Here is a 16821-nt window from a genome sequence, read left to right as displayed (position 1 = left end):
TTAATTTCATATCAATAGAGCGTCAATAGAGCCAGGGACATCATGGGTAGTTTCTGGGGGGTGTTGATGCCTTTCACAGGTAACATGAATGAAAACTGATCTTTGAAGAGATAGCAAATATTTGCACGGGTCTCAAGGAGCTGCCTTAAGAGCCTTGACCTGAGAAAAGGCACCAGCCAACTCAGTCATTTAAATACGAACCAGAAAGCTCTAGGGGGGAGAGTAACTGCTCTTCCGTATGTCATCATGACCACCACAACGGAATGAGGTAGGCCCTTGTTATTTAGCATCTTCCAGCTGCAGATCACAGGCTGAGAACCACTCAAGCAGCTCACAAAGAAGGGATCAGTGCTCTGATTTCCCAACCTCCTCTTTTGGTGAGTGTCTGTTTTCTTCCTGGCCTTCTGTGTACATGGGGGTTGCAGCAGTGCAAGCAGCTTGGCCGGTGGGGGCACTATCCACACAACAGCCTTGCGGGCTAGATCAAGATAGAGCATTCATCTGTCTGGAGCAGCGGAAAACAGCAAGACCGGCATGGTGGGACAAGAGGCAGAACTGAACTGAGAAACCCCAGGGGAAAATCAATTTATATACAATCATGAACAATGGATCTTCATGCCATTGGTCAGTTTCATTTTAATTTATGTGAAAGAACACTTGCATAATTATATGATTGGGGGTCACCACAACATGAAGGTATTAAAGGGTCACGGCATTAAGAAGGTTGAGAACCACTGGAGGTGACTATACTGACCTTGTTGGAGCAATGGACTGAGACAGTATAAGGTGGTTTTTTATGTCTCCATAAGTCTCTGGTTGCCCCAGTTAAAGATCTCAGTGATCTGGTGTTGGAGAAGACTGTTATTGGCTAAAGATCCTTGGAGAAATTCCATTAGTCAGAATAGACAACGATAGAACCAGATGGGACAATCATGTTGACTTGGTACCAGGCAGCTTTCTTTCAGTAGACCTCGGTAGTAGACCACAAGCAGCAGAAAGAAGAGTTGGTTTTTATACCCTGCTTTTCAATAACCAAAGGAATCTCAAAGCAGATTACAATAGTCTTCCCTTCTTCTCCCCACAACAGACATCTGGTTAGGGAGGTGAGGCTGAGAGAGCCTTGATATTACTGCTCGGACAGAACAGCACTATCAGGGCTGTGAGGAGCCCATGGTCACCCAGCTGGCTGCATGTGGCAGAGCAGGGAATCAAACCTGGCTTGCCAGATAAGAAGCTGCTACTCTTAACCACTATACCTCGTGGAAAAGATCTGGAAGACACTGAGCATTTAGTCATCACACTTTGTCGGTAATATTTTAAAAAATGTTCTTTTTGTTGTGTGGCCTCTGTTATCTTCTTTCCCTTCTTCCAAGGAAAACTGTGGTTCAACAATAATTCCAGTTACTTGCAAAGGCATTTAAGTCACCATGACAGTTAGTTCCCCTCTCTTTGCTTAAGCGGGTGGCTTCCACATGCAGCAGTCTTTCTCACCCTTTTTACTGATGAGAACCCCCTGAAACATTCTTGGAAGTGATGTTAACTGGAAGTGATGTTAACAGACCATGCGTCCCCTGCCACGCTGCCTCCGGAAGTCATTTTTTATGACCTGGGCCCCTCTCCCTTCCACCCCCTCCAGACCCATGATTGGTCATTTTGGGAGGGGTAGGTAGGTTGACATAACCATATATGGTCAGATTACCTGAATTCTGTAAAAAATATGTGTGTGTGTGAGTATAAATTAATTAACTCCCACCCAGTTGGTGAAACCCGGGGCTGCCAAGAATCCCCAGGGTGTCACAAAACCTTTATTGAGAAGCCCGACATAGATTTGCTCCACATTTGCTCTCAAACAGAAGCAAAGTTTTTCAAATAATCCAAAGGCAGCAACTGCCCTTGGCAGCCACCTGGGATGAAGAATTAGAGGAGCAGGAGCATTTCCCTACTTCCTGTCTTTATCGCGCTAAGTTCTATATGGCAGGTTGCTGTTAATTCTTTTATTCAGTAACTAGCAAGAAAGCCCATTGCAACCAGGAATGCAATGGGCGCTAGGACCCAGGGGATACCAGGAGGTGCTTTTTTTTTCTGCTGCGTGGAGCTGTGAAAGGCTCCTACAGGGTTTTTTTTTTTTCTGCTGCTTGGAGCTGGGAAAGGCTCCTACAGGGTTTTGTTTTCTGCTGCTTGGATCTGCGAAAGGCTCCTACAGGGTTTTTTTTTCTGCTGCTTGGAGCTGTGAAAGGCTCCTGCAGGGTTTTTTTTTTCTGCTAGCTCTCGTGGGCGTGCCGGCTTGGAGCTCCTACAGGGGTTTTTTTTCCTGCTGCTTGGAGCTGGGAAAGGCTCCTTCAGGGTTTTGTTTTCTGCTGCTTGGATCTGCGAAAGGCTCCTACAGGGTTTTTTTTTCTGCTGCTTGGAGCTGTGAAAGGCTCCTGCAGGGTTTTTTTTTTCTGCTAGCTCTCGTGGGCGTGCCGGCTTGGAGCTCCTACAGGGGTTTTTTTTCCTGCTGCTTGGAGCTGGGAAAGGCTCCTTCAGGGTTTTGTTTTCTGCTGCTTGGATCTGCGAAAGGCTCCTACAGGGTTTTTTTTTCTGCTGCTTGGAGCTGGGAAAGGCTCCTGCAGGGTTTTTTTTTTCTGCTAGCTCTCGTGGGCGTGCTGGCTTGGAGCTCCTACAGGGGTTTTTTTTTCTGCTGCTTGGAGCTGTGAAAGGCTGCTGCAGGGTTTTTTTTTTCTGCTAGCTCTCGTGGGCGTGCCGGCTTGGAGCTCCTACAGGGGTTTTTTTTCCTGCTGCTTGGAGCTGGGAAAGGCTCCTTCAGGGTTTTGTTTTCTGCTGCTTGGAGCTGTGAAAGGCTCCTGCAGGGTTTTTTTTTTCTGCTAGCTCTCGTGGGCTTGGAGCTCCTACAGGGGTTTTTTTTCCTGCTGCTTGGAGCTGGGAAAGGCTCCTTCAGGGTTTTGTTTTCTGCTGCTTGGATCTGCGAAAGGCTCCTACAGGGTTTTTTTTTCTGCTGCTTGGAGCTGTGAAAGGCTCCTGCAGGGTTTTTTTTTTCTGCTAGCTCTCGTGGGCTTGGAGCTCCTACAGGGGTTTTTTTTCCTGCTGCTTGGAGCTGGGAAAGGCTCCTTCAGGGTTTTGTTTTCTGCTGCTTGGATCTGTGAAAGGCTCCTACAGGGTTTTTTTTTTCTGCTGCTTGGATCTGCGAAAGGCTCCTACAGGGTTTTTTTTTCTGCTGCTTGGAGCTGTGAAAGGCTCCTGCAGGGTTTTTTTTTTCTGCTAGCTCTCGTGGGCTTGGAGCTTGGAGCTGGGAAAGGCTCCTACAGGGGTTTTTTTTTCTGCTGCTTGGAGCTGGGAAAGGCTCCTTCAGGGTTTTGTTTTCTGCTGCTTGGATCTGCGAAAGGCTCCTACAGGGTTTTTTTTTCTGCTGCGTGGAGCTGCGAAAGGCTCCTACAGGGTTTTTTTTTCTGCTGCGTGGAGCTGCGAAAGGCTCCTACAGGGTTTTTTTTTTTCTGCTGCCTCTCGTCGGCGCGGCGGCTTGGAGCTCCTACAGGGGTTTTTTTTTCTGCTGCCTCTCGTCGCGCTAGCGGCGAAAGGCTCCTCCGGGGGTGTTTCTTTTTTTTCTGCAGCTTCTCGGCGGCTGGAGTCTTGTGTTGTGTTTGCGGCGGGGGCTTCCTTGGGGCCGGCCTGACGCGGTGAGAGACGCTTCGCGCCTCTCACCACGTCAGGCCGGGAGCAACTGCGAGCCGCGCTGAGCGCGGCTCGCAGTTGCTGGGGCTGGGAATCGGAGGGACCAATCGGCAGGCGCTTCGCGCCTGCCGTTTGGTCCCTCCGGTTGTCTGTCATGAGGAAGGGTCCAATCCGGACCCTTCCTCATCCCGGACACATCCCGCCCCAGAACCCCTTACTGTTTTATTTAGTCCGTGGCGCCCGCGGCGCCACGGGCGGTGTACAGATGGCGCCCGCGGCGCCACGGGTGGTGTACAGATTGCTTGGCAGTACACTCAAACAGGGGAATAAAACACAATAAACCAAATGTACAGAATATATTTGAAGCTAGTCAACATCCTCCCACTTGCCGTTGGGTGCTTTTATAAGCTGATAAAAATCTGTCACCCCAACCCCCATTTTCTTTCTATCGAGTAAGCTGAGGATGCACCCCAATCTCATTTTCGGCTGACAGTTGTTGGGATTGTGTGATGTGAGTGGTCTTTTCTTATCCATAATCATTAGCAATGAAACATCCTTGTGCAAAAGCAGAATATCTCTGTTAGCAATTGAGCCTTCATGTGCAGGGGCAGAATTCCTCTGGATACCCACTGGGGAGAAGCCGCTAGGGACGAATGCAAGTATTGAAAGGCGAGTCTCAAGTGCGGAAATGGATTTTGATTTTTCTAGATGTGGTTAATGAATTGAGCATCTATGATTCATCAACCGAGATTTCTTCAACTCAACAGTTTTAACACCTCTGTTGGCCTCCAGGACAGGAAGAAATTCTACAAAGTGCAATGAGTAAAGGGAAGAAAAGCTACACTTGATGGATGCCTTCCAGCCATGCAAGCTGTCAGAAGCAGAAGCCAGGAAAGGAGGTGGCAACCTTATGAATGCACCCTGTTCCGATAGACTTGAAGATGCATAATGCAAAAGGGTGGGCCAGAAAGTAATGCAATTCCAAGCAAAAACTGTAACCTCTCCAGTCAGAAAGAAGCCTACATCAAAGAATTTGGAATATTCAACCACACACCCTTTTCTGTGTTCCTCTGGGAATGGGGAAACTGAGCCATTCCTAAACTGGCCCCCTTCCCATTTAATCTCTCCCCAAAATTGGGTGTGGCTCAGCAATCTCAGCTGTGCCGGGACTTCTCACTAGTTTCAACTTGACCGATAATTGTAGCAGAAGCTAGTCATGCTTCCTAGGGCTACAAACTCATCTAAGCCAGCAAAACAGGGCGAGGGTATGCCAAGAGGTGGAAGGGAGGCCCAGGCAGCTGCAAGAAGATCAGGTGGGCGAGTGGGCTGGTGTTACCTGTCTTCTACTGGACATCTTCCCACCAGCAGGTATTGCAGATGCTCCCTCACTGCCTTTTTCCTGTTTTTTTTTTTTAATAACAGTGCTGTAGTTACCATTTCCCTCTCCCCTTCTCCTTCCTGTGGGCTAAAAGAAGGTCCATCCTAAAATCTAGTCTTGGTTCTTTGATTTGGGGGAACAGAAGCTTCGGGGGGGGGGGGGAAGGCAGTGGGATCTAGGAAAAATATGTAGGGGTGCCAAGGCCCTATATATGAGCACCACATTGGAGATCGTTGATCTAGCTTCTTGCATATTCTGCTTGGCAGTAGATCTCTAGGATCTCAGACTGTGAAAGATCTTTCCCAGCACTTGCTGCCTGAGATCCTGCAACTGAAAATTTCAGGAACTGAACTGCTGCTAAATGCATAGGCCAATAATAATTTAAACGTAAACAGCTACTGCTGCCTCTCAGTTGGATGTGCCACTGCTTTCAGTTAGGGATGCCAGTCAGCGCCCCTGTGACAGAAGACAGACGAGCAGGAAGAGTGTGACTGAGCCATTCAGGATGCCAGCTGTGTATTTAAGTGGCAGAATAATAATCAGGGGATCAGGTTGAGGTTCAGTGCATAGTTGTGAATTTCTTGCATTTTGCAGAGGGTTGGACTAGATGAACCTGGAGGTACCTTCCAACTCTATTATTCTCTGCAGTTTATGCACATGAATCTCTATTAAAGAGACAGGAGCAGGATAGGCTACTTTCCCCCTTAGCAAACCTGTGGCATTCAAATACGTGCAAAATGTGGCTACTAGAGTCCTTACTTGAAGCACCTTGGAGGGGCCATATCCAGCTGGTACTGAGGCAGCTGCACTGGTTACCAGTTGTGGCCCGGATCGGGTTCAAGGTTTTGACATTGAAGTCCCTTTGAGGTCTGGGACCCACATATTTGAAGGACTGCCTATCACCCTATGGCCCCTGCGTTCTGCAGGCAGTAACTTGTTGATTCCTGGCCCTTGTGAAGTTCACGTGGCCTCAACCAGGGCCAGGGCTTTTTTGATCCTGGCCCCCACCTGGTGGAATGAGCTTCCAGAAGAGCTGTGGGCTCTGCGGGGGCTTCCAGTGTTCTGCAGGGCCTGTAAAATGCAGCTCTTCCACCAGGTCTATAGTTGAGATTTGGCCATGGAAAATCTGAGCTCCCCCCCACCCCCCGAAGTAGAAGAAGAAGAGAGGATATCTCCTAGATGTTCATCACTGTTGGTGGATAGCCAGCACTCTGGGGATCCCCCTGCACACTGGAAGGCAGCCTCAGGGGCTATGGGGCTTTGGAGTTGTTACAGCTGGGGGGTATTTTTAATGGGGTTTTTGTAGATGTTTTATGTGGGATTTTATCTGTAATCCGCCGTGAGATGGCTTGCTGGAAGCAGCGGGATATAAATCTAAATAATAATAAATTAATAATAATAAATAAATTTGCCAGCTCTGCCTGCCGTAGAGGTGTGTCTGGCTGAGGGCTTGGCTCTTCCACACACCCACCAAGAGTGGCAACAAGGTCTGCTATAGACTTGCATCTGTTCAGGTGGCTCTCCTGCTAGCCTTCTGGGAGCGGGCTGAGATGGTCTCATGGGAAGGGCTCTCCTGCATTCCAGGCGCCTCTCAGCACATTGCTTGGAAGGAGCGCTCTGCAAGGCAGGCGTGGCCGTGGGTGTGCTAGAAGGCATCAAAGGCTCTCTGCAAGGAGCAGGAACAAATGCTGAGCTGAGCAAGATGAGATCCCCACGCCCTGTCAGGGCCCTGGACTTTGCATAAGTTTGCTCATTGGGCATGTCTGAATGCAAGCTGGACATTTCCACCTCTCAGAATTTCAAAACCTGCCTTCCACTATGGGCAAAGCTAAGCCATGGGCCACCCTGAGCCAGAGGGCGGGTAGTATAGAAATCCAATTATAAATAAATAAAAATACATAACTTTGATTCATTTTCCTCCCACCAGTCTTCCAAGGAGCTGGAGATGATGGGCCTGGTTCTCCCCTCCCACTCCTGCCATCCTCTGTCCCGCAGCCTCCCTCCCCCAGTATCTTACTCCCTACTTCCAGAATGTGAGTCCCACTGGAGTCCTGACAGCAGGCGTTTTAGATGTGGTTGAGGCACAGCCTGGTTCAAACAATCATTCCGCCTGATGTGGGCACTGGTGACGGAGGCCAGTTAGGGTGAGGCTCATACGATACAGATCAGGATGGGGCCCTGTCATCCTCCATTCATCCTATGTCATTCCCTTGATGCGTATGTGGGGAGTGGTGCCTATTTAATGAGGTGGAGCCCCAGGAGGAAAGGCATGTTTGTGCTGGAGACATGCCTGTTGTTTCCAAAGCGTTCCATGTCAGGCATCTTCCAGAACCACCGCATGCCTGCCCCTTCATCCTTATGCATACGTAACAGTCGACAATACCTGGATGAGATTTATAAGGCCCTTGATGCAATGATTGCTAATGTGCCCAAGCCAGCAAAACAGCTGGAAGTAGCAATGCTTCCGACAAGTACATTCCTGCCTGCTCAACCACATCAGTGTGACAATGGAGGCCATGAATTGGGTCATACAGAGGGGCACAGCTTTGTGATAAGAGTTGGACTGAGTTGGATTATGAATTGTCTCATAAAAGATCAGCTCTATGGTTGTAGAATTTAGGAATGTGGCCCAGGATCCCTATTCTTCTTCATCATCATCATCACCACTATTGATTGTCACAGTCAGCTATTTGACTGGTAGATGGTGTTCTGCCATTCGAGATCTTGCCAAGTTCTAGGAAACTGCAGATATATCGTTGGAGGATTATTGCTATTTCAAGCAACACTGTCTTATGGAAGCTGAGCTGGTGTTATTTGCTCAGTGCCCAGAATGTCCAGGTTTTTGAGACTTCTAGGTTTGGCAGAGTTTAAATATAAAAAGGGGGCTGAGCACCAGGATGCTTAGAAGAATAAAATAGTTTTATTAAGAAGAGAAACAAATTTAATATAGAAAGAGAAGAGAGACCTAGCTAACTGTCTAACTGTTATTCTACATTCATTCATTTTGTTCTGTTTTGTTCTGTTCTGGAAGCAAGCTGGAAGAAAATGATCTCAAAGAAGCAGGAAGTCTCAAGTTTAACAAATCAGGCCACAGGAGGAGATTTGAAAAATGTCAGAAAGTTCCTGATCTAAATATGTTAACTCTATGTTCTTCATATCCTCTTGAATCATGCACACTACAGATGTTGCATTCCTAATACTAGGCATTGCTCCAAGGGATCCAGTGATAACTGTCACAATGGTAACTTTTTTCTCTGAGAGACACTTTAACTCTATTGGTTGGTTGTGGTATTCTGTAATCTTTTCCTGTGCATTCTTTTCTCTTCTGATGTCTCCCAGGATTGCAAGTGTCAGTGATCCAAACCCTATTTTTAATTTTTTTCCCTACAATTGTACTCCAGGCATTTATTTCTTTGTAATTGCCTCTTGTGGTGCAGAGTGGTAAGGCAGCAGACATGCAGTCTGAAGCTCTGCCCATGAGGCTGGGAGTTCGATCCCAGCAGCCGGCTCAAGGTTGGCTCAGCCTTCCATCCTTCCGAGGTCGGTAAAATGAGTACCCAGCTTGCTGGGGGGTGAACGGTAATGACTGGGGAAGGCACTGGCAAACCATCCCGTATTGAGTCTGCCATGAAAACGCTAGAGGGCGTCACCCCAAGGATCAGACATGACTCGGTGCCTGCACCGTGACTTTGTCTGCTCTGTGATCCCATAGCTGCAACTCTATTGTGACATTCCTTTTAGTCAGTTTGAGCAATTTTACTGCAGGCACTGACCGTGTGATCGACTGCTTCATCCTTTGTCTTGCAAAGTCGACATTTGCTGTCATCACTGGTCTTCTGAATCTTGGCTTTCTTGCTAATTGTTTCAAATGCCTTCTCTTGTGCAACTGGAATGAGTCCTCCTGTTTCTTTAATGATTATTACTATTTGAATTTAAACGAATCTTGGGTAACAGGGCTGGGAAAGATCTCTATCAGAGAACTGTTGCTGGTCAGACTAGACAATGCAAATTAATTTGTTCTTTAATTAACATGTATTTCTATGCCATGTTCACCAGCAGAGCAAGGTACTTAACAGCCAGGAGAAATAAAACAGATTAACAAGTGGCTAAAAAATTACAGCCTAAATATAATATCAAGCCAGCCTGAATGATGTTGTCATCACAGTTTCCAAACATACCCCATAAACATTTAATAAAACCAGCAACGATAGCACATAAATAACAACCAACCAATCATAAAACTTCAGAATGTAAGTCATCTGCTGCATTTTGTCCACAGCACCTTATTTCACACAATAGATAACCAGGTGCACCAAAAGGGTCACAGACAGAGCCCAGAGGTCAGCAGAGGAGAGGTCCATCAATGGGAACTGGCAATGAGAAGTAAAGGGACACTCCATATCCAGAGGCAAACAACTTCTGAATACCAATGCTAAGGGTCAGCATCAGGAAAGATGGACCTCTCCTCCCCGAATCTGTTTCGCCCCCTTTCAGAACAAAGAAGAAGAGAAACAGATTTTTGTACCTCGCTTTTCACTACCCAAAGGAGTCTCAAAGCCGCTTACAATTGCCTACCCTTCCTCTCCCCACAACAGACACCCTGTGAGGGAGGTGGGGCTCTGAGAGAGCTCTGAGAGAACGGGCCCAAGGTCACCCAGCTGTGGAGGCGTGGGGAATCAGACATGGTTCTCCAGATTGGAGGTATCCATTCTTAACCACCCCACCAAACTGGCTGTCAAAGGAGCAGTAAAAACACTTAACATTTCATTCACTTTCCAAACCACTAGAAGCAGTCAGATGGGCTCTCAAACCTTTATAAAGGAGGCCATCCTTAAAATCCGAACATGTCCTCTCTCCACACTCACACCTTCCGCTAGGGTCACAGCAAAGGTTGTCCTTAGTGCCAGGGACCAGGCGCCACATAATCCCCACAGGAAAGGCCCTGTCCTTCGTAACCCCTCCTTTGATACTAGTGCTTTAGGAGCAAGAACCAGCACTAGGAGTTGGGTTACATGGGAGGCCTTGGGAGTAAAGCAGTTTTCATACATTCATGGCTAGAAATCTGAAGGGATTTCTGGCTGCTTAAGCCTCCCGCCCATGCGCATTAGGCTCAAAAGCTCTGTTCCTTTCTTGTTCCCTCATCAAGCCATGAGTGCAGCCTTGCGCTCCTACAGAGGACTGTGGTGAGTCTGAAAAGAGTTATGAGTAAGGACTGTTTGTAGGCGAACAACACAAGAAGAAACAGCTCTGGGATTCCAGAGGGCCAGTTGTCTTGGCAACTGCACCGCTGCTGTCTAGAAAAAGCCTGCCCTCTTCCTGCTACTGAAGTGCTTGGGTGGTCTGGTCAAGAGGCTGGGCCTTGAAAGCTGAGGCAGCCTCCGGTGAGGGAGCTTCAGCACCTTTTTGACCCCTCCACATGTCTACCAGGGGAGTCCTGTAGTGAGTATCAGCAGGATCCTGAAAAAAAAGGTAGGGTGGGTTCCCTGTGGGAAATGTGTGGATGGAAAACACCAAATTCAACTGTGGGATGGAAAACTCCAAATTAAACTGTCCCAAGTGCTGGGGGAGGGTGGGGCAGAGACTCTTTCCATGTCCTTTCCATGGTAGAAACAGCATAATGTCAAGGTGTCAAGCTAGGACAGTGGCTCTCAATCTTCCTAATCTTCCTAATGCTGCCTTTAATACAGTTCCTCATGTTGTGGTGACCCCCAACCATGAAATTAGGCAAGGGTTCTTTCACAGAAATTAAACTGAAACTGACCAATGGCGTGAAGATCCATTGTTCATGATTGTATATAAATTGTTTTTCCCCCCGGGGTTTCTCAGTTCAGTTCTGCCTCTTGTCCCACCATGGCGATCTCGCTCTTTTCTGCTGCTCCAGACAGACGAACGCTCTTTCTTGATCTACCCTGCAAGGCTGTTGTGTGGATGAAATGGAAGAGGAGCAATGTCAGCCACTTTGGGATCCCTTTGGAGAGAAGGGCAGGGTACAAACTGCGTCACGAAAACTAATGATTTGGAAGAACAAAAATTAAAGGGGCACCTTTAAGACCAACAAAGATTTATTCAAGGCCAAGCTGCTTGCCCTGCTGCGACCGCTGTGAAAGGGTTGTGCAACCTCCAAAGGGGTCCCGACCCCCAAGTTGAGGACCACTGGGCTAGGATCATGAAGACCAGGTTCGAATCTGCCATGGAATCGCATAGCACAGAGCTGTTGTGAGAATAAATCAGCTGGTTTAGGGTTCCATCAGGGAGAAAGGTAGGATATAATGGAAGTAAATCAGTGTAAGCCCCTGTAGTCACCATTCTACATCCAGTTTGGTGTAGTGGTTAGGAGTGCAGACTTCTAATCTGGCATGCAGGGTTTGATTCCTCACTCCCCCACATACAGCCAGCTGGGTGACCTTGGGCTTGCCACGGCGCTGATAAAACTGTTCTGACCAAGCAGTGATATCAGGGCTCTCTCAGCCTCACCCTACCCCACAGGGAGAGGAAAGGGAAGGTGACTATAAGCCGCTTTGAGCCTCCTTTGGGTAGAGAAAAGAACCAACTCTTCTTCTTCATCCCATTCTAAGTCTCCAATATTTATTTATTTCCTTGATTTATATCCTACCTTTCTACCCAGTGGGGATCCAAAGTGGCTTCCACACTATGGCCCAAAACCATCACAATAGGGCTGCCTCAGTCAGACATGCAATTATACAGCCCACAACAATTGAAGTGATTTTATTCATTGCTTGCTCTGTTTGTTAGGCCTGCAGCATAACGAGATGGCCACCATGTGAAACAGGATGCTGGATCAGATGGACCGCTGACATGATCCCGCAGGGCTCTTCTTCAGAAGTAGCCAAGAAGGAGTACCGCAGTTTGGACTCGCACACAAACCCAGCTCTGTCACCCACCATGATTATACCCAGAATCTGCTGTGATACTGCAAAAGTTCTGGTGCTTCGTTTTCACTTGCCTCGTGTTGTGTTTCCTTCTCCAGCTTGGTGTAGTGGTTAGGAGTCCGGACTTCTAATCTGGCATGCCAGGTTCAATTCTGCGCTCCCCCACATGCAGCCAGCTGGGTGACTTTGGGCTTGATCTACCCTGCAAGGCTGTTGTGTGGATGAAACTGATAAAACTATTCTGACCGAGCAGTGATATCAGGGCTCTCTTAGCCTCACCCACCTCACGGGGTCTGTTGTGGGGAGAGGAAAGGGAAGATGACTGTAAGCAGCTTTGAGCCTCCAGGTAGAGAAAAGCGGCATATAAGAACCAACTCTTCTTCTTCTTCTCCTTCTTCTTCTCCTTCTTCTTCTCCTTCTTCTTCTCCTTCTTCTTCTCCTTCTTCTTCTCCTTCTTCTTCTTCTTCTTCTTCTTCTTCTTCTTCTTCTTCTTCTTCTTCTTCCAGCTATGTATGTAGCTAGCAGGCACTGTAAAGATATCTAAGATATGTTTTCCACAAACTCTTGCAATTTTTGGTAGGCCCAGCTTGAGATCTGATACCCCTGAGTCAGGAATAAGTGCCCAAGTGGACCACCTGAGGGACTTTTGTGCTTCTTTCTTTGCTTGGGATGTTATTTTTCCTCCTGCTATCTCAGAACAGTTTACACCAGATACTCAGCCAATCTCCCATTCAAATTATGGGTAAACTGGGTTGCTAGCCATGGGTTGGGAAATACCTGGAGACTTTGGGGGTGGAGCCAGGACTGGGTGGGACTTGAGGTGGGGAGAGACCTCAGTGGAGTATAATACTTTAGAACCCCCCCCCCCTTTGAAGCATCCGTTTTCTTCAGCAGAACTGATCTCTGTCACCTAGTGATGAGCTGTAAAACCGGGGGATTCCCAAGTCCCACCTGGGCACTGGCATCTCTATGGGAAGGACTATACCGCCTCAGCTTTGGATAAAAACATGTTTTCCTCCTGTACTGTCAGAGGCCATCTTGATTTGCACACTGTCTACACCAGGCTTTCTCAACCAGGGTTTCGCGAAACCCTGGGGTTTCTTGATGACTCTATAAAGGTTTCCCAAATGGGTGGGAGGTAATCAATTTTAATATATATATTTTAAATATGTTGAACATTTCTCAGCTGATATTACTATATATGGTCATGTCGAACCCCCTCCCCCCAACCTCCCAAAATGGCCAATGATGGGGTTGGTGGGGGTGGGGAGGGGAGGGGCCCTGGATGGCTCTGCTTACCAACCATATTCTGCATGATTGCTTCTGGGGTTTCTCGAGGCCTGAAGAATGTTTCAGGGGTTTCTCAATGGTAAAAAAGTTGAGAAAGGCTAATCTATACATGCCCGAGAACGCTTTCCTTGGCATGAGTGCAACTGAATAGAGCTGAGTAGGATACTGAATTGATCTTTGTAGGATTGCTCTCCGTGTAAAATTCTGCAGGCAATTGCCCAGCAGGAATGCAATGAATCAAAATGGCAACCCAAAATGGCGGCACCATGTGAGGAAAAATACACCCCCACACAGATATATACCCCATGATCTTTGTAACATGTGAAAGGGCTCTGTGTTACCCTCCTTCATCTGGGGGGGGGGGTGTTATTACTGCAAAGTTTGGGATCTCTTATTCCAGGGATGGTCAAACTGTGGCTTTCCAGATGTCCATGGACTACAATTACCATGAGCCCCTTCCAGATGGAGCCACAGTTTGGCCACCCCTGTCTGTCCCAATTAACTTAGCCAGGATTGCCAAGAAAGGGGCCGGCATAGACTAGGCGGACGTAGTACTGGAAGTTTGCTTACACCCAGAGGGCCAGGCAGGGCAGCTAGTTGACCTCCTGATGTCATTTGGGTTGTCTAGATGGTGTAATGGATGTCCTGAAGGTATCTTGCCAGGGACCTTCACGGGTGATTGTGATTGGCCAAGCGGTGCCTCCCTGGAAAGCACTGTGGATCACCCAGTGGTTCCTTCATTGGCTGGTAACTCCAGACACAGTCCCACCCATATTGGAAGGGCGGCTCAGTTGCTGTCCTTCTCAATGATGTCACCTGCAGGTTCTTGGAGTTTGCTGCAGCTTTCATGGGAGCCTTCTATCTTGCTGCCCCATCCCAAAGCTCTGTCTGAGGTAATGCCGTGGGAGGCCACTCTGCATAAACCCAAACCTGTTCACCCTGTTTGCAACACCCTGGGTTCAGCTCCACCTCGTCTCTCCCCTGTAATTGTCACTTCAAAGCCACCAATTAACCCCTTGTTCTCCTTTCCCTGTGAATCCCACCACACCTCCGCCCTTCTAAAGAGCCTTTGAGGTAGCTGTGGAGTGGAGGCCAGGAGTGCTTTTGAACATCTTTATCCAGAGAAGACCTTTCCATTCCTTTCTGTATGATTTCAAGAGGTGGACTGGGAACATATAATGGATCAGAAACCAGTGGAGTAGGCCTAGGCTGGCCCTGTTTTACCACTGACCGGCCAGCAGAAGTGGTGACCATACACCCCTCACCACCGCCTGGATTGGCTCCAAAGTCAAGCACCCCACCTGTGGCATGGCCACAATGGCACTGCTTACCTTCAGTTGCTCCTGGTCATTAGAAGACCCCCAAGGTTTCAGCCCACCGGGAATGCTCTCATAAGTTTACAAGCCAAGCCACCCCTGGAGATTACAGAAGAGCAGATGCGTTGCAGCAAAGATACTTGTGGCACCACGTTTTTATTTTATTTATTAATTACATTTATGTACCCCACCCCTCCCCGGAGACTCATCAAGCAGAACACAAACTTGAATCTGCTAGAGTTAGGTGACACTTCTTAGTTAGGTGACACTTCTGCTGGCGGACACGTGTGCAATTTCATCTCCTAATGAACAGTCCCAGTGGCACAATAGTCAGATGTGTCCCAGTCAAACCAATAAAACAATCTGTCAGAGAGCCCGTGATGACAGAACTGGCCCTGAATTAGGAAAGAATTAGAAAAGAGCATCAACACCTGCAGAGAGGCAAGAACTTTCTCCAGGGAGCAAACCACTCCCAGGCCCTCCGAGATAGAATCGGATACTGTTTAAAACGCGATCTAACTCCTCCACTTCATGCTGTAGTCTCTGTTTGAAACTGCTCTATTGACGCACAGCTGCATTAAGCCTGTCAGAGAGTGTTGAAGGAAGTGGAAATACTCCTCAATTGCCTCCAAGTTACAGGTTGCCCAACAAGTTTTCTGCCCCTTTATGATGGAGCCCACAGGCCCATTGAAAGCTGTTTACTGTGTCCTAAAGGGCAAGGGACTGGCTTCACTACAGCTATGCAGATCTCTGCAGCAGCAGGCAGCTTGCAGCCAATTTTAACTTGCATTTTCCAGCCCATGTTTAGGCAACTCAGAAGCAGTTTCAACTGTCTTTGACTGCCTTTTCTGCTTTGCTTTCCTTCCTGGTATCTTCTCAGTAGTCAACAGACCACTAAAGAGAGCTCTGCACCTGAGGTGAATTTCAGCTGGCCCCACCCTCTGATCCCGCCAGCATTATCCTGGGGGATACAGGCCCTGCCCCTAGACCCCTGGGAGGGTGGGTCTTGGTCTGCCCCCCCCCTTGCCAGACTGTGCTTTCCAGAGTTAGCAACCCATCTCAACCGATAGAGGAGGCCCCTTCCTCTGATCTCCTCAGCATGAAATGGTTACTGCTCAGGGATGCCATTCTCCAGGTGGGACCTGGAGATACCCCAGAACTACAGCTCAGTTCCAGACAACGGAGACCAGTTCCCTGGAGAAAATGGGTGCTTTAGACAGTGGACTCTATGGCCTGGCACCCCACTGAGGGCCCTGTCCTCCCCAGGCTCCATCCCCCAATCTCCAAGAGTTTCCCAAACTGGTCTGACAAGTCTACCCCACCCCTCCATCCACTGCCAGTGGCCAGAGGGGACCTGGCAATCCTACACTAATCGAAGCAATTCGTAATATGTTCATTGCCTATATAATTAACATACAAAATATGCATATCAGGCTTGACCCAGTCTCACATCCCTGGAGGCAGAAGGTCTTTTCTGGTCCCTGGCCTCTGTAAACAGACCTATTCGGCTGCGAACAGGACTCTCTCCAAAGGGTTAACAGGGAACAGCTGGGTGCAGCAGACTTGCCCAGTTTTGCAAGACGCAGGGAGCCGAAGGAGAGAATCGCCATGGGGAGTGCGAGTCGAGCCACAAAGCCAGTCTAACGGCTTCTCCGGGGATGTGCTTGGGAGGCCTTGGGCTTGCCCCACACGCACACACACACACACACAAACAAAAAAAGCCGTTACTAAGCAGTTTATATAGGGTGGAAGAATGGGGCTCCTCGTCGCACAGGCCAATGAAGATCCAGCAACTTTGCTAACACAGCTGTTTGCCCCAAGAGACCAGTTTGGCTGGATGAGGCAGAGGAGGCGGAACCCCGGGGAGTGGCAGCAGGCGGGACCTGGCAGCAAAGCAACGCAAAGCAACCCAGCCTGGTGAGAGTATGGCTCAAAAAGGGCTGAAGGTTCCTGTTTCTGCCCCACTCAGCCTTCCACCATGGCTAAGCGACTTCTGTTTTACCCACAATGCAGTGCTTAATTGGAAATGGAGTTCCTCTGCTCCAAGGATGGAGGAGCCCCTTGCACTAGGTAATTTGGTAGGATCCCAGATGTTCATCCCAGTTATATGGTTTGTAATTAGGGCTTTTTTCTCCTTCCTGTTGTCCTGTAGCACTTTTGGAATATCTACTGAAGTCTCGTTGCCACGCACGCTCCCTCCAGAGTCCTCTACACCAGGGGTAGTCAACCTGTGGTCCTCCAGATGTTCATGGGCTACAATTCCCATGAGCCCCTGCAC

At 48.4% G+C, this 16821-nt stretch overlaps 2 long non-coding RNA genes across 2 annotated transcripts in view; both read left to right on the top strand.

Moving 5' to 3' along the window:
* The window catches only part of LOC143837648 (uncharacterized), a 26375-nt gene continuing 9554 nt past the window's right edge, over window positions 1-16821 (top strand). Inside the window, exons 1-2 of the long non-coding RNA XR_013231038.1 lie at window positions 1-377; window positions 4462-5037. This is a non-coding gene — a long non-coding RNA (uncharacterized LOC143837648). The remainder of the gene's footprint in view (window positions 378-4461; window positions 5038-16821) is intronic.
* Window positions 10199-12006, top strand: LOC143837647 (uncharacterized). Its single transcript, XR_013231037.1, has 2 exons — window positions 10199-10516; window positions 11801-12006. It is a non-coding gene; the product is annotated as an uncharacterized LOC143837647 (long non-coding RNA).

Source organism: Paroedura picta, chromosome 5 (genome assembly GCF_049243985.1).
Source record: "Paroedura picta isolate Pp20150507F chromosome 5, Ppicta_v3.0, whole genome shotgun sequence".
Lineage (NCBI taxonomy): Eukaryota > Metazoa > Chordata > Lepidosauria > Squamata > Gekkonidae > Paroedura > Paroedura picta.
This window is presented reverse-complemented; position numbering and strand designations above follow the sequence as displayed.